Genomic DNA, 15162 nt, shown 5'->3' with positions numbered 1-15162 from the left:
CCTGGACCTCCGACCCCCTTTGTTTCATCAAATTTTTCACATCATACACACAAGCAAAGAGTAAGCAATATGTTGAAGAACTTTTACTTTTCTAAATATTAAAACAAAATTAATTTTCCTCAAAATTTTACTTGAAAGGAATAAAATCTTTTGGATCGAACATATTTACTTTTAGGAAAGTCACTGTAATGGACAGAAATTTCTTGCTCCAGCGATTGTCTGATAAGTTTATCAAAATAAAAAAAAAAAAAAGGAAAAACGATAGGAAGCGCATTCACATGTCTTGAACAGCAGTTCTTTCATCAATAATACCGATCGGCTTTCTAATGCCTAATTTATTTTTTGGGTACAACATCAATGAAAATCGTTTAACTGCTTGTCAGAGAAGAGTTTCGTTTGTTATTTGGAAAGGAGCCAGCTAATTTCACGGAATTTTCAAAAAGCATTTTGTTGAAACAAATATAATTGAGCGTCGACAATGGAAGAAAAAATTAACAAAAAAAGAGAGGATGAAAAAAAAATACAAAAACAAAAGATAATAACGCTACTCATTGCGCCAGCTAATAATTAATGCAAGGAAATCGATCGTTCTCCAGCAGCCTCAACTCTCTGCGTTGGATCGGATAACAGAGCGTTTTCATTTAAAGACCCTCAGGAGACTTCGCCCTCAGCCCTCATACCTGGTGCGTCCCTTTCTGTTCCACTTTTTGTTCTGAGTTCTTCGCGACGCCGACGAAGGACGACAAAAGAGAGAGAGGGGAAATCATGTGAGAGGGAGCGAGATGTGTATACATGTAAGAAAGAGGGAGATCACCGAGTGAGGCAACTGCCAGACAGAGAGAGAGAGAGAGAGAGAGAGCGAGAGAGAAAGAGAGAGAGAGAGTTGAGTTCTCGTCCCGGGTTATGGTCACTGTTCTCTAGACTTCAGTCTACCCGCGTTCGTTCACTGCACAGGCCGGTCTGAGTTTTTAGTTTCTTCGTCGAAGAAAACACGTTCCTCTCTTCTCGAAGTCAACAAACTCGCGCCCAACTACAAAAATTATATTAGCTTTATTATTTTTAATTTAAACCGGCAACAAGCGTTCCTTTGAAATACATTCCATGCCGCTGAGCATTAATAGCTCACATTCAACGTGTACTTGAGAGTGAAAGATAAGTGTGAAATTATCTAGTGAAGTCTTATAAGTGAAACCAAAAAAAAATAAATACCCGCTATTTTTTCTCCTCTGCAATAATTGTGTAAAAAAAAATTATATAAATAAGAATTATTCTATTTCACCAAAGAAGAACAATTCTTTGCTATTTATTAAACGTATTAAATGGATTAAGTGGACCAAAAGAAATAATTGGAGTTCAGGAAAGAAGAAACAAAAAATTGTTGAAGAAATAGAAACGGATAAATTGGAGCTGTTGACACTTGAGATGTTTTATCGCGATTGTCGGGAGACAGAAGAGAAGAAAACGTGAAACGTTTGGAGAGTTGTGGAGACGAGGAAGTGTAACGGGGTCTCTCTTTCTCTCTCTCCCGCCTTAATTACAAGACATCAAATGCAAGGGAATTACGGTATAACTGTCAGTGTAATGATAGTGTCACGAGTCTATAGTAATGATAGTACCTTTTCGAGCACAAATGTCCATTTTAACAGGAAAAGTGAGTCTAGGCGAGCGATTGCCTTGAGCAGCTTACTTTAAATCGAACACAGCCACGGAGGCATATAAAACTCTTTTATGACGCCGCACCTCTTGTCATGGATCAAAGTGATGCCGAGGTATTGCTTCATTTCTTTATTTTCTACCCACATTATAAATATTGATGAGAGATAATCGTGTTACCATAATTTCCAACAGAATTTATTATAATTTATTTTTATCTCTTCTTGTTTTGTTTTCACTAAAACAATACCATTTGTATCAAAATGCTAATTGATCCAAATAGTAATTCATTTGCATCAAGCGCCAAATGCTAATTGATCCAAATAGTGAACCATTTGTATCAAATACCAAATGCTAATTGATCCAAATTTTGGATCAATTTTTTGTATTTGGCATTATGTTCAGCATTCGGTTTTTATTTTATTTGGTATTATATTCAGCATATTATTTGGAATTATATTTAGTATTGCATTAAGTATTCTATTTGGTATTGTATTTAGTATTGCATTTAGGATAGCAGAAAAAATAGCAGTAGTAGTATTAGTAGTATTTAGTAGTCTACTTAATATTCTATTCTGTATTTACTTTGTTAAATTGTCAATTATCGATGCACAAAAATCCTGTTTCTTTTAGTAACAGATTATTCCAGGAGGAAGTTTGTTTTTTGGTGTCTTAAAATATTGTCGATTATCCCGAAAGATTGAGAATCGATTTATCAAAAATTAGAGGAGCATTAAAATTAAAAATTATGAATTCATAATTATTTTGAAAAAGGAATCTCTTGATGTAATAATTAAAATGAATCTTATCTTGCCGACAGGCCTAAGTGCTTAGTGAGGCGGTGAACATATACTCGAATTGCATTCTTCATTGAAGTAATAACTTTTTTACATGGCTAAAGAAGAAAAGAACCGCCGCTTAATGAGACGGCGATTAATTACTGTGGAATTTGCTATACACTATTTTTTTTCTCTCAACTTTCACCGCATGCATGTATACATGTATATATATGAATCGAGTTATTAATTGTCGCACACTTTGTTAGGGTCATGACCCTGTATTACGTAATTTTTTTCACACACACTAATGATTCATTCACACAATCACACGTTCACACTATTTGAAAAATCGGTAATTATCAATGGATTTTACAAATAGAGTCTATTTGTAGAAAATATTTTTTTTTTCCTACAGCTTCTATTTAGAGGGAAAATGAATAGTTTTTATTGCTGGAAAACGTTGTACTAATCAAGGTTTGTTGTTAAAGGAAGCTGAGTTTAAATTTCTTATTGTTGAGATTTTTCTTTAGGAGATTTTCTTTTGGGGAAAATTTTCTTTTTCGGGACTTAAGTCCGGGTCAGAGATTCATCTAAAGTTTCAAGCCAAGGACTTTTCCCTGTGTACAAGTGTTTTCTTTTGCTTCAAGGGGCGCCGGGATCTCGGTAGCCGGCTGAAGCTGTCTTTGCTTTTGAGTGGACGAACCGACCATGCGGTGTCTTTGATGTTTCTTTTGAAGGATTCGTTGGCTCTGCGGGTTACAATAATTCCCTGGCTACGTAAGTCATCTTGTCTGATAACGCAGACACTGGCCTTTGACGATTTCCGCGCGCACAATCTTTGTCAATATCGTCATCCAAGTGCAAAGGAGAGAAAGCGGTTTCTCTCTTGCAAAAGCGAGAGAGAGAGAGAGAGAGAAAAGTGTTCGCGATTTCCGTTCGACCTTAACATCCGGTCAACTCGTCACTCTATTCTCAATCTCTTTGATCGTCCTCTTCAAATATTGTGTGCCATATGTTGAAAACAAAAAATGAAAATGGTTCACTGCTAATGAACTGTTTTCTTATATTTTTTGCTTTTTTCATTCCATTAGCTTTATTCTTTTCTATTCTTAGTTTCTTCTTCTTGTTAATCTATTCTTTTCTATTGCTATTTTAGTATTATCTTTGTTGTTCTATTCTTATCTTTGCTGGAAATGATTAATAGAATTTCTCCATAATTGATGATTTCGGGGAAAGATGAAGATAAAAAAAATTCTGCTATCCTGGTGGGATTTTTGAGCCAGTAAATATCAGGTACTTGTGTGTACCTACTTGAGACTTTGGCATCGCGCCATGCTTTTATTCTACGTCGACCCCAAAAATATATATGTGTACAGGGTGACTACGGAATCGGGCCACCTTGAAATTTTTAAAAGCGATGAACGAACATGACCCTAAAGAGTACGAAGACCTACCACCTAGTGTGATTAATGAGCCTGGATCAAGATCATTAATTTTTAACTGGAGCATTTGTGTGGAGCATTTGCGCCGAGGGTCCATTGCCTTCGGCATGATTATATACATCTAGGGACACCGGCGACAAATTTGTGTTTCATGCATTTAAAATATTTCCTCTGAATACAATCTTTCCTCCTCCTCGAATTCTGATTTCTTTTTTCTAATTGTCTAATTTCCTCTTTTTATTGTTTCATTTTTTCTTTTGAGAAAAGAGAGGAAAGAGAAAACTTATTTCGACCAGAATCGCGAGAGGAAGCAAAATTAGATTGTAAATTCCAACAAAAATAATTAACACAAGTGTCTCTTTCTCTAGTCTCTCTTATGTCCGATCCGATTGACATTGATTTATTCGCACTGACAATCAATATACAATTCTTCTTGAAACATATCCAGATGCTTCAGGTTCGTTTCTATATCTATTAGAGCCATATGGAAAATACATAATTAGGGATTTCTATAATATCTGGTAGCCACATCCTCAGGAAACCATTAGCATTTATCACTATAAAGAGAGAGAAAGAAAAACATTTATTCCTTTATACTCGCCGCTTCCTTTATTAAAAATAAAATATATTTTCTCGAAATTTCTTGGAAAAAAAAATTGTTTCTTTCATTTCATTACACTGAAATTGAACTTAATATCCCCTTAATTATGAATATAAAGTATAATTCTGAGGATGAGGAAAAAAACCTGGAAACCATCAATTTTAACTGCGGTCATACAACACCTTTATATATACGTCGAAAGGGTTTTTTTTTCTTTCTTTCTTCAAAACGAAAATGTCCCATGAATGAATCTTTGGCGAACTTCTCATATTACAACAGTGAATGGAATTCAGAATCATCAAACTGTCTTTAAAGAGAATTCTTACGTAATATCAATTCACGTGATTATTTCTCATCGTAAAAGATTGTTGTTTTTTTTTCTGTTCGGGAAATTTTGAAGTATTATTTTTTTTTTCTAAACTTATGTAAGGGTAAACAATTTCGTAATAATGCGAGAGAAAAATATGACTTTTGTTCTCGCGCATGGAGAAGATGGACAAGATTGCTGGCAAGAGGCCAATGCGGGAAATAAAAGAAACTTTACTCTTGGGGACTTTCTTTTTATTTCTATATAATGACATAATTTCCAGACTCGACCGAGCGAGAGTCTGGAAAACTGAATTGATTCCATTTTGGAGTCTTTGGTCCTAAATTATTTCTTCTGTTTTGTATTTTGTTCTCTAATTTTCAATCCTAAATTCTGTTGCAGTAGAAAATTCGTTTCTCGAATCTATTTCTTTTCTTAATTTTATTTAATTCGTTTCCTAATTTTATTCCTACTAATTCTTAATTTCTTTTTAGTTCATTTCTTAATTCTTTCGTTTTGTAGATGATGCAAATAAGGCCTAATTCAAAGGACACGGTTGACAGACATCGAATGCCAGAATAAGAGAAAGGTGTATAGTGTCTGTTTCTCTCTCGCTCTCTTTCGAGAGTGATATAACTCTCTTAGTCACTCGCTTTGGATATCGCCTCTCTCTCTCTCTCTCTCTCTCTCTCTCTCTCTCTCTCTCTCTCTCTCTCTCTCTCTCTCTCTCTCTCTCTCTCTCTCTCTTTCTCTTGAGGCGTGTAAAAGAGATTTTGCCGACATTGCGAGAGGCAGGATGATGGCTTGAAGAGTATAGGAGGCGATATAGAAGGAAGGTATATACGATGAAAAAAGAAAGACGATTAGGGTGGATGAACGCGGGGGTATAAGAGAAGAACGGGGTCGTCGGAGAAAGACTGAAAGGGTTAGTTGAATGGGAGCCGTGTGTATGCTTTTCTCGTTTGAGAAGCTTCGGATTGCCCAGTGTCGTAGTTATCGACTCTAACGCCCTCGACTTCATCATCAGTTTCACCCTCGCTTAACCCTTTCTAACATTCTATTGACTATGTCTGTGTGTTGATGTGCGAGAACATAAAAGAGTTTTTAAAAAACTCTCTCCTCTCATACTTTAATCCCCACCCAATTGTCTCTTTGCATTTCTAGTTAGGTGATGATGATCCTTACTGAATCCTTACCTGTATAATCGTTTCGAAGCATTTTTCTTCTTGTTTTCTTATTATGAATCAGGACCCTTTGGCCCTTTCTAATTGACAACTTTGCTCAATATTTCAATATATTGTCTAAAAAAGTTTTTCAAAACACAGGAGTTTGGTGCAAGCGTAAGGAATGCGCCTGTTGTTGTTTATCACTTGTGTTTTCTTCGTAACACGAGATTTTCTAATCGACATTTTTATCTTAAGTAGATGTTTTAAGATTCCTTTCCGGTGGGACAAACACTGACCACAGTTGCTTGATAAATAATATACAATTTATTTCTGGTTTTGACGCACTAGGATTGTAATTATTTTTTCATTTTCTGCTCTTATTTCGTTAACATTCTGTTCAAAAACGAGAAGTTATTTTTTTCCATTTTTTCACTGAACTCTTGAGTTTTCTCTTCTTCCTTGTTTCGGCACAAGTGTGTGTTTTATTTTTGTACATGTCTCCAAAATATCTGTGCATTAAAAATAGAAATGCTTCAATAACTGATGTATTTGAATAACTCATTTAATCAACAAACAAAGATATTGAATAACTAACGTTTTTTTGGATATTCAATGAGACTCATTTTCAATAACTGATGAACCGGAGAAATATTTCGAATATTTGAAGAAGAAATTTTTTTTTGGAGATTATAGTGTTTTTTTGGGATAGTTTAAAGATCTGGAATAGAAAGTCGTTCACTTGTTTCTTCATTGGACGAATTTTTTTTTTTGTTTTCTTTTAACTTAGCCGAGGTGTCGATGAGGACTCCACACCAAGAAAGATAAAAAAGAAAATCCCCACGAGCCATACCTGCATCATTGTATCTTTCTTAGAAGTTTAGTCAGCCGCTGCATCTCTGAGGCAACCTTCTCTGCCTCTCTCTCCTCTCTTTTTTTCTCTCTTTTTTTCCCTTTCTCTCGTTCCTGTTTCGGTTGGTCGATGATGGTTAGGACCAGATTTCAAAGAATTTTCCGACACCGACCACTTTTAATTTTAACATATTTGCCTAAGAATTTTGTTGTGGCTGCTTGATGAGAGTACATTTAACGGCATAAAATTTGAATGCAGCACACTTTTCCAACACCCGATATGCTCTCTCTCTCTTTCTTTCTCTCTCTGGGCTCCAGACTGCCCGAGGAGCCGAAATTCAAAAGAGACTCTAGAGTATACTACCGGCATCTTTCTGTGCACGTTGTGTATAGGTATACCCTCCCTTAATCGTATTTTCGTCCATCCATCTCGCTCACAAACGTTTCAAGAAGAGTAGTCCAAGCCTTTTCTTCCAGCTGCATTCATAAATGGCGCGTAGGATCACGTACCCAGTGTCTCAAACCGGCTGCCGACGCACGAATTGCCTGTGAAATTTCTTTTTAAATGCCCCGCACAATCTCATGCTCTGAATTTCGAAATATTTGACGAGATTATTATACTAAACTATGTAAACAATTATTGTTCCCAGAAGACTTTAATTTTCGTAATTTCTATTTGATTTTCCAGACGAGGTTTTAAATTACAAATACATTCGAATTAGAAAAATAGAAGAGAATCAGAAATTGTATTTCTGAATTATCTTCTTTTTTCCTAAGATTTTTATTATAAGCACTAAGAGTAAAAATTTGGATAATTATAATAGAAGAGTGAAAGAAAATCAAAGATAAAGTAATGTATTTTTTACTTTTGCTCCTTTGAAAAACGTTGAAAAACATTTTTTTGAAGTCAGAAAAAAATTTGCTTATTGTAAAGATTTCCTGATAATATTTTCAGTTTTTTTTTCATAGTGACTCGTCTAATTCCCGCTCCACGACCTGTTGAATCTTTCAAATGTATGGACCATGATTTCAATATTTAATCGACTTTGCATTTCCTAGAATGGACCGAAAAGCAAGTTCCGTAATAATTCATTTAAATATCGTACCTATTTTTTCACTATGTATTCTGTTTTTTTGTATAATTTTCTACTATTACAATTTGTTTTTTGTTTTTTAGGACAAATAACCAATTTTTGCAAAATAATTCACTGACAGTCGGCTTTTGGAACAAAATTTAGAGACAATCAGTTTTTGGAAAATAATTTACGTATCTCCAGTTTTTGGAAAATAATTTATGGATCGCTGGGTTTTGGACAATGACGAATCGCTTGATTTGGAAAATAATTTACGAATAACAAGCTTTGTAGAATGATTTACAAATAATTTTTGGAGAACAATTTACAAATAGCCAGTTTTTGAAATATGATTTACGAAACGCAGGAGTTTTGAAAGTAATTTAAAAAACGCGCAGTTTTTGGGAAATAATTTACAAATATCGAGCTATTGGAGAATAATTTACGATTTGCATGGATTTTGGAGAGTAATTTACTGATCATTTTTGGAATATACTTGGATAAATCGACAGTTTTTTGGAGAATAATTTACAAATAATGGTTGAAAAATAATTTAAAAGGATCGAGAGTTTGGAGAATAATTTATGAATCGTCAGCTTACAAATAATTTTGGAAAATAGTTTAAAAATCGCCAGTTTCTGGAAAATAATTTACGAACAGACAGTTTTTGGAAAATATTAAACAAATAATTCTGGAAAATAGTTTGAAATTCGCCAGTTTTTGGAAAATAATTTACAAATCGCCGGTATTTGAAAAATTAATGTGCTAACAATTTTTGGAAAATAGTTTACAAATAGCCAGTTTTTGGAAAACAATTTAGAAATCGTTAACTTTAGAAAGTAATTTACAAATAACTGTTGGAAAATAATTTGCAAAAACCTAATTTTTGGAGGAAAATGTACAAATATTTTTTGGAAATTATGGTTTAAAACTCGCCAGTTTTTGGGAAAATAATTTGGAAGTCGACAGCTTTTGGAAAATAATTTACAAATAATTTTTGGAATATAATTTACAAATTGCCAGTTTTTGGAAAATAGTTTACAAATAATTTTTGGAATATAGTTTACGAATCGACAGTTTGTGGAAAATAATTTACATTAGATTGTGGAAAATAATTTGCAAATTAACCAGCTTTCGGTAAATAATTTACAAACAGTTTTTGGAAAATAATTTACTTCTCGCCAACTTTTGTGGAAAATAATTGACAAACCAAGCAGATTTTTTGAAAATAATCCACAAATAAGGAATTTTTCGGAAAATATTTTTCCACCCAATGCATAAAGTAAAAATGGAAAATTGAAATGATGTGAAATATTTTTGGTAGCAGGTGTTATGTTCGTTTGAGAGTGGGAATACTAGAGGTACATATAAGTAGATAAATCTGAAGGCACACCGGGTAGATGTAGTGGCGAGGAAGGCCCTGCCTCTCGAACAGCGTGGCTCGGCCAAGCGAGGCGTTCCGAAAACCTGTAATTACGGACCCGGCGTACATCAAGCGGTGCCGCCAGCCATCGAGGTCTACGTTTTCCGTCTCTCTTTTTTTTCATCCGCTTCTCTCTCTCACTTCTATCATTTCCCTCCGTCTCTCTCTCTCTCTCTCTCTCTATTTCTTGGCACTCTTCTCTCTTTCTCTCTAACATATACGAATTTACCTGTTAAAACCTCTCCTTCAGATTCATGGAGGGATTTCTTTCTCGAACGTAAGTCGCAACATATACGCGCGTTTCAACTTTCCGCTCGTTCAAAGCTCCGGCAACTGATATTAGATCCGATTATCGCTTTCGGTCTTGGACTTGATTCACTCTCTACGCTATCAATATGTCTGTTAAAATTAGGAATTATATGTGTGCATGTCCTTTCAGAGTGAGGAAAAAAGATTCAATTGGAATTTTGAAAATTGGATTCGAAAAGCCGATTTAGAGAAGAAGGAAGGAAAAAGATTGGTCTCGTGACTCGAAAAAAGATAAAATGAAATGAAGCTTCTCTCGTTGCTTTTTAGAATAAATTTTGAAATGGTTAATTTCAAAAGAAAATATTCCAAATTTTCTCTCTTTTTATTCTGTTAATTTTCTAAACTTGAATTATTGAATTATTGGTCGATATGGAATTCATTTTAATTTCTATTATGTATTATAGAAGAAAGTGGAACATTTTTCTGCAAGTTTTTCGAATTATCAAATTTTCGTAAAATTGAATTTAAAATAATTGAATTTTAAATTGTATTTTATGTACATTTTTTTAAATAATTCAATTCTCGAAGTACTTTCTAAAACTTATATAGAATAATTGATTTAGAAAAGAATGTCAGAATTTAAGAATCTAGAAAATAATTGAAATTTTTGAATGTTTGTATTTTGAGTAATTTTAATTAAAAATTCTAAACAACTTAGTTTTAAAAACATTTTTTAATTTAAATATTTTTTAAAATTATTTAATTATTAGCAATTATTTGGAATTTTTGAATATATTCAATTAAAAAATTTTGAATAATCGAAAAGAATTTATTCAAAATTATTAGAAATCTAGAAAATCATATTATTTTCATGAATAATTAATTTCTTCGCACGAATTCAATTATTTTCAGTACAATTTTTATAAAATTTCTCGAAAGAATTCAATTATTTTTAAAAATTATATTTAAATTCCAGCAAGAATTCAATTATTTCCGATTTCCGATTTTTAGTTACAATTAGTCATAAACACGATTGTTTTAAAAACTTGAAAGAAATTCTTTGTAAAATTCAATTACTTTTAAAATCAATTAAAATAATTTTAAAAAATTCCATTATTTTTCAAAAATTCAAAGAAATTCTTCAAAAGATTTTAATTATTTTTGAAAACTAAAAAAATTCTTCAAAGGAATAAAATTTTTTTGTTAATAATTTTACTAAAATTTAATAATAAAATAATTAATTTCAGTTATTAACAAAATCGACTATATTAAAAAAATTCAAAGAAATATTTCGAAAGAATTGAATTATTTTCAAAAATTTTAATAAAATTCTTCACAAGAATTGAATTATTTTCAAAACTAATAAAATTCTTCGCTCGATTTCAATTATTTTCTATAACTTTATTAAAATTGAAAGAAATGTTTCGAAAGAATTCAATTATTTTTAAAAATTTTAATAAAGTTCTTCACAAGAATTGAATTATTTTCAAAACTAATAAAATTCTTCGTTCGAATTCAATTATTTTCAATAACTTTATAAAGATTCAAAGAAATGTTTCGAAAAAATTCAATTATTTTCAAAAATTTTAATAAAATTCATCAAAATCATTTTAAATATTCTTTAAAAAACTACACATTTAATTATTTTTGAAAACTAAAAAAATTCTTTAAATGAATTAAATTTTTTAAAAATAATTTTAATAAAATTTAATTATAAAATAATTAATTTCAATTATTAACAAAATCGACTATATTAAAAAAGTTCAAAGAAATGCTTCGTAAGAATTTAATTATATCATAAACAATAAAATTCTTTACAAGAATTGAATTATTTTCATAAATAATAAAATTCTTCGCAAGAATTCAATTAATTTTAGTTAAAAAACCTAGAAAATTATTGAATTTTGAAGAAGTTACAATAGCAATTTTTAGAAATAATTAAATTTTAGAAGATTTGAAATTGAAATTTTTATTTAGCAAGATTATTGAATTTTTTAATAACTGAATTGATAAATTTTGAAAAATGTAGATTTTTGAAGAATTTTAATTATAATTTTTTTTGAAGATAATTGAATTCTTGAAATTAATTAATTGAAAAATTTGCCAAACAATCATAAATTTCATCCAATTTTATTCATATAAATTTTCTATTTTGAGGAAATTTTTTACGATTTTTGAAAATAATCGTGTTTTTTGAAGAAAAATGTGTCAAATAAAATTGAATTTTACAAAAACTTAAAATTGAAGTTCTAAGAAATGAAAAGGAAAGAATATAAAATTGCTAAATTTTGATTGGCCTAAAATTTTGAACGTTCAAGTGAACAAAAGTTTTCTTTCTCAATATTTTTCCAGAATTTACGAAATTCAATGCAAATTTATTTATTTATTACATTTTTGTTTTAGTTTTTAAAAACTTAATTTATTTAAATTAAATATTTTTGCTTAGTTAAGAATTTTTTTTAATATACAAAATACAAATTAAATGAAGTAACAAAAATTTCGTTCCATTTGAATATATTCAAAACTTAAGGAACATAATTTTTCAGAAATAGAAAAAAAGGAAAGAAATTTGAAATGAATTCCTATTCAAAATTTAATTCAGATCCTATTTTATTCCTAAAAAAAAGGATAAAAAATTAATGATATAGTTTTTCGTTATTAAATGCGAGATTTGTTTTTTTAGGTATAGATCGGATAAACATCCTCGCGCGCAGTGATCCTCAGAAAGAAACTGGAAAAATTAAATAGACCGTAACTTTCTCTCTTGTGAGAATGTAATTGGAGGAATGCAATCGTGTCTGAAATGTACACAAGATGTTTGATATCTATAAAAAAAAAAGTTGTTTAAAATCAAAAGCATTCCAGAGAAAATGCGCATAGAGTGACAGTAATACTCGTTTACTATTATCCAACCTGTCGCTGTCGATTGTCATTGTCATCTAAATCCAATTACAGTAACGTGGATTGCAAATCGAGTGGTGCGTATTTATATGCAAGGTTTCTGAGATCCCTTGGAGCTGTCAGTCGGCATTCTTACACGGAGGCTACTAGTTTTTCAGGGCAGCGGCCTCTCTTGTTTTTCTATAGCGTTTTGTTGTTTTTTTGCTCTGCTCTCTTCTTCTCCTCTTTCTCTTAGGGTGTTTGCTACTTCCTTCTTTCTTGAGAAAGAGAGAAGAAGTTTTGTGGCTCCTTGCTTTTATATTATGGAAGGGAGAGAATGAGATAAAAGGTATATATACGAGTTTATACGTATATATAACTTCCCTTATCGTTGTGCGATTAACATTCTTTTCAAAAACAAGCTACCACTGTGTGTATGCGATTCTCGAGAACGGTAAAAGGTTGGATGGGGAGAGACACAGGAAGAGAGAAGGAAAAAGAAAGCAATACTATATACATCGGACAGTGGCCGATGTAGTAACCGGTCGTGTCCCCTTCGAGAAGGAATCTTAATACACGAAACAAGAGGTGTACCCTTTTTGTCAAAATTTTTAGAGGGTCGTTTGTGGTATTTGGAAATTGGTCCTATCAAAAAGTTTTTCGCTGTTGAATGTCGACTTTCTTATACAACACAACATATCCTGCTTATTGTCCTCGTTTATGGCCAAGTTTCACGTCAAGACGGCCTACATTGCTTTCACAAAAGAATGCCGCGCGCAACACCGCTAATGACTTCAACCATTAATGGAGAAGTTCACATTTATTTGAATTATCGATCGTTGATTTTATGTATACATGTTGTTCGGATACGCCTAGCTTGTGTGTTTGTTGAAAAAAAAGTGGGTCAAAGTTGCTTTTTTTCCCCAACAGGATAACGAATTTACTGTTTGAGAAGAGCTTTTACCATTTTATTTTTTTGCCTTCTGTTTGTTTCTCATTTGTTCGTTGTTATTTCGGAAAAATAGTTAACACGAAAAAATATTTTTAAAAAATATTAACAAAAAATTTTTTTTGGGCAAAAAAAGTGTATAATGCAGAAGAAAGAAATGTATATCATGGGGTGAGAGAACATATCGACAAATAAGTGCGCACATCAATGTGTAAACACATAAATGTTTTATTATTTGAGGAGAGAATATATTTGCCAAAGAAGCAAAACATTGACTTTTGTATGAGTACCACTGCCGGCGAGACAAAATGTTTTAAATCCAAATATAAGCATTGCTTGCTTACAAACCGAATAAATATAGGTCAAAAGCACCGGTTTCAAATTGGTTAATGTAATTACTATTCCATTTGTAACAGAGCAAACCACTTTATTTTGAAAAAAAAATTCTGGATTATTAAAAATTCTTTACAATCGAATAAGCATTTTTATGATTGTGAATGAATCTGTTATCTCGAATGAATCAAATTGCATCGGAAAAAATTTTTTGTTATCTTCAGGGGAAGATTGAACAAAAAAAGCTTTGAAGAACATCAAATGATTCAAGTCTGATACCGACTGGTGCGGTTTACAATAATTTCAAGTTCAGGAGAACAAATCCATATTGGAAAATAGTTCGTCAGCTTTTGGGAAATAATTTACGAGTCGACAAGTTTTGGAAATTAATTTACAAACAGACAGTTTTTGAAAATAATTTACAAATAATTTTTGGAATATAGCTTGCAAATCGACAATTTTTGGAAAATAATTTAGAATTCGACAGCTTTTGGAAAATAATATAAAAATAATCAATTTTTGTAAATAATTTACAAATAACTCTTGAGAAGTTAGTTAACCAACGATACTTTTTGGAAAATAATTTACAAATAACTGTTGGAAAATAATTTACGAATCGACAGATTTGTTAAATAATTTTCAAATAAATTTTGGAAAATAATTAACAAATTTCCAGTTTCTGGAAAATAATTAAGAAATCGACAACTTTGGAAACTAATTTACAAATAACTGTTGACAAACAATTTACGAATCGACAGATTTGTGAAATAATTATCAAATAAATTTTGAAAAATAATTAACAACTTTCCAGTTTCTGGAAAAATAATTAAGAAATCGCCAACTTTGGAAAGTAATTTACAAATAAATTTTGGAAAGTAGTTTATGAATCGACAGTTTTTGGAAAATAATTTACGAATCTCCAGTATTGGAAAGTGATTTATAAATAATTTTTGTAAAATATTTTACAAACGAACAATTTTTAAAAAATAATTTACTAATCACCAGCTTCTGGAAAATAATTTACAAAATAATAATCAACTTTTAGAAAATAATTTGGAAATCGAGTTTTTTGAAAATAATTTAAAAATCGACAGCTTTTGGAAACATTTTTACAAGTTAACAATTATTGGAAAGAAATTTAAACAACCAAAATTTTGAAAGTAATTTACGAATCATTTTTGGAAGATAGTTTACAAATCAACTTTTTTGGAGAATAATTTAGAAACTGTCAGCTTTTGGAAATTAATTTACAAAATATCCAATTTATTGAAAATAATTTACAAATCAACAGCTTTTGGTAAATAATTTACAAATTTGTCAATTTTTGGAAAATACTTTATACAAATAATTTTTGAAAAATAGTTTACAAATGGACAGTTTTTGAAAAAAATAATTTAGAAATTGACAATTTTAAAAAATAATATACAAATAATGAAGAATTTTTGGAAAATAATTATA

General features: G+C 31.0%; 1 protein-coding gene across 5 annotated transcripts in view; it reads left to right on the top strand.

The window, feature by feature from the left end:
• Positions 1-15162, top strand: part of LOC122509324 (axin) — a 73221-nt gene that overhangs the window by 39049 nt on the left and 19010 nt on the right. The window contains exon 1 of one of the 5 annotated variants that reach the window (XM_043623291.1): positions 846-1769. The exons of 3 other annotated variants lie outside the window; for them this stretch is intronic. The gene's annotated coding sequence lies outside the window, so the exon portion shown is untranslated. Of the gene's footprint in view, positions 1-845; positions 1770-9145; positions 9387-15162 lie in introns of those variants that run through there. One more of the 5 variants, XM_043623294.1, reaches the window with a different exon arrangement.

Source organism: Leptopilina heterotoma, unplaced genomic scaffold, assembly GCF_015476425.1.
Source record: "Leptopilina heterotoma isolate Lh14 unplaced genomic scaffold, ASM1547642v1 Lhet_60, whole genome shotgun sequence".
Taxonomy (NCBI): domain Eukaryota; kingdom Metazoa; phylum Arthropoda; class Insecta; order Hymenoptera; family Figitidae; genus Leptopilina; species Leptopilina heterotoma.
Note: the sequence above shows the minus strand (reverse complement) of the source record. Positions and strands in the feature narration are given on the sequence as shown.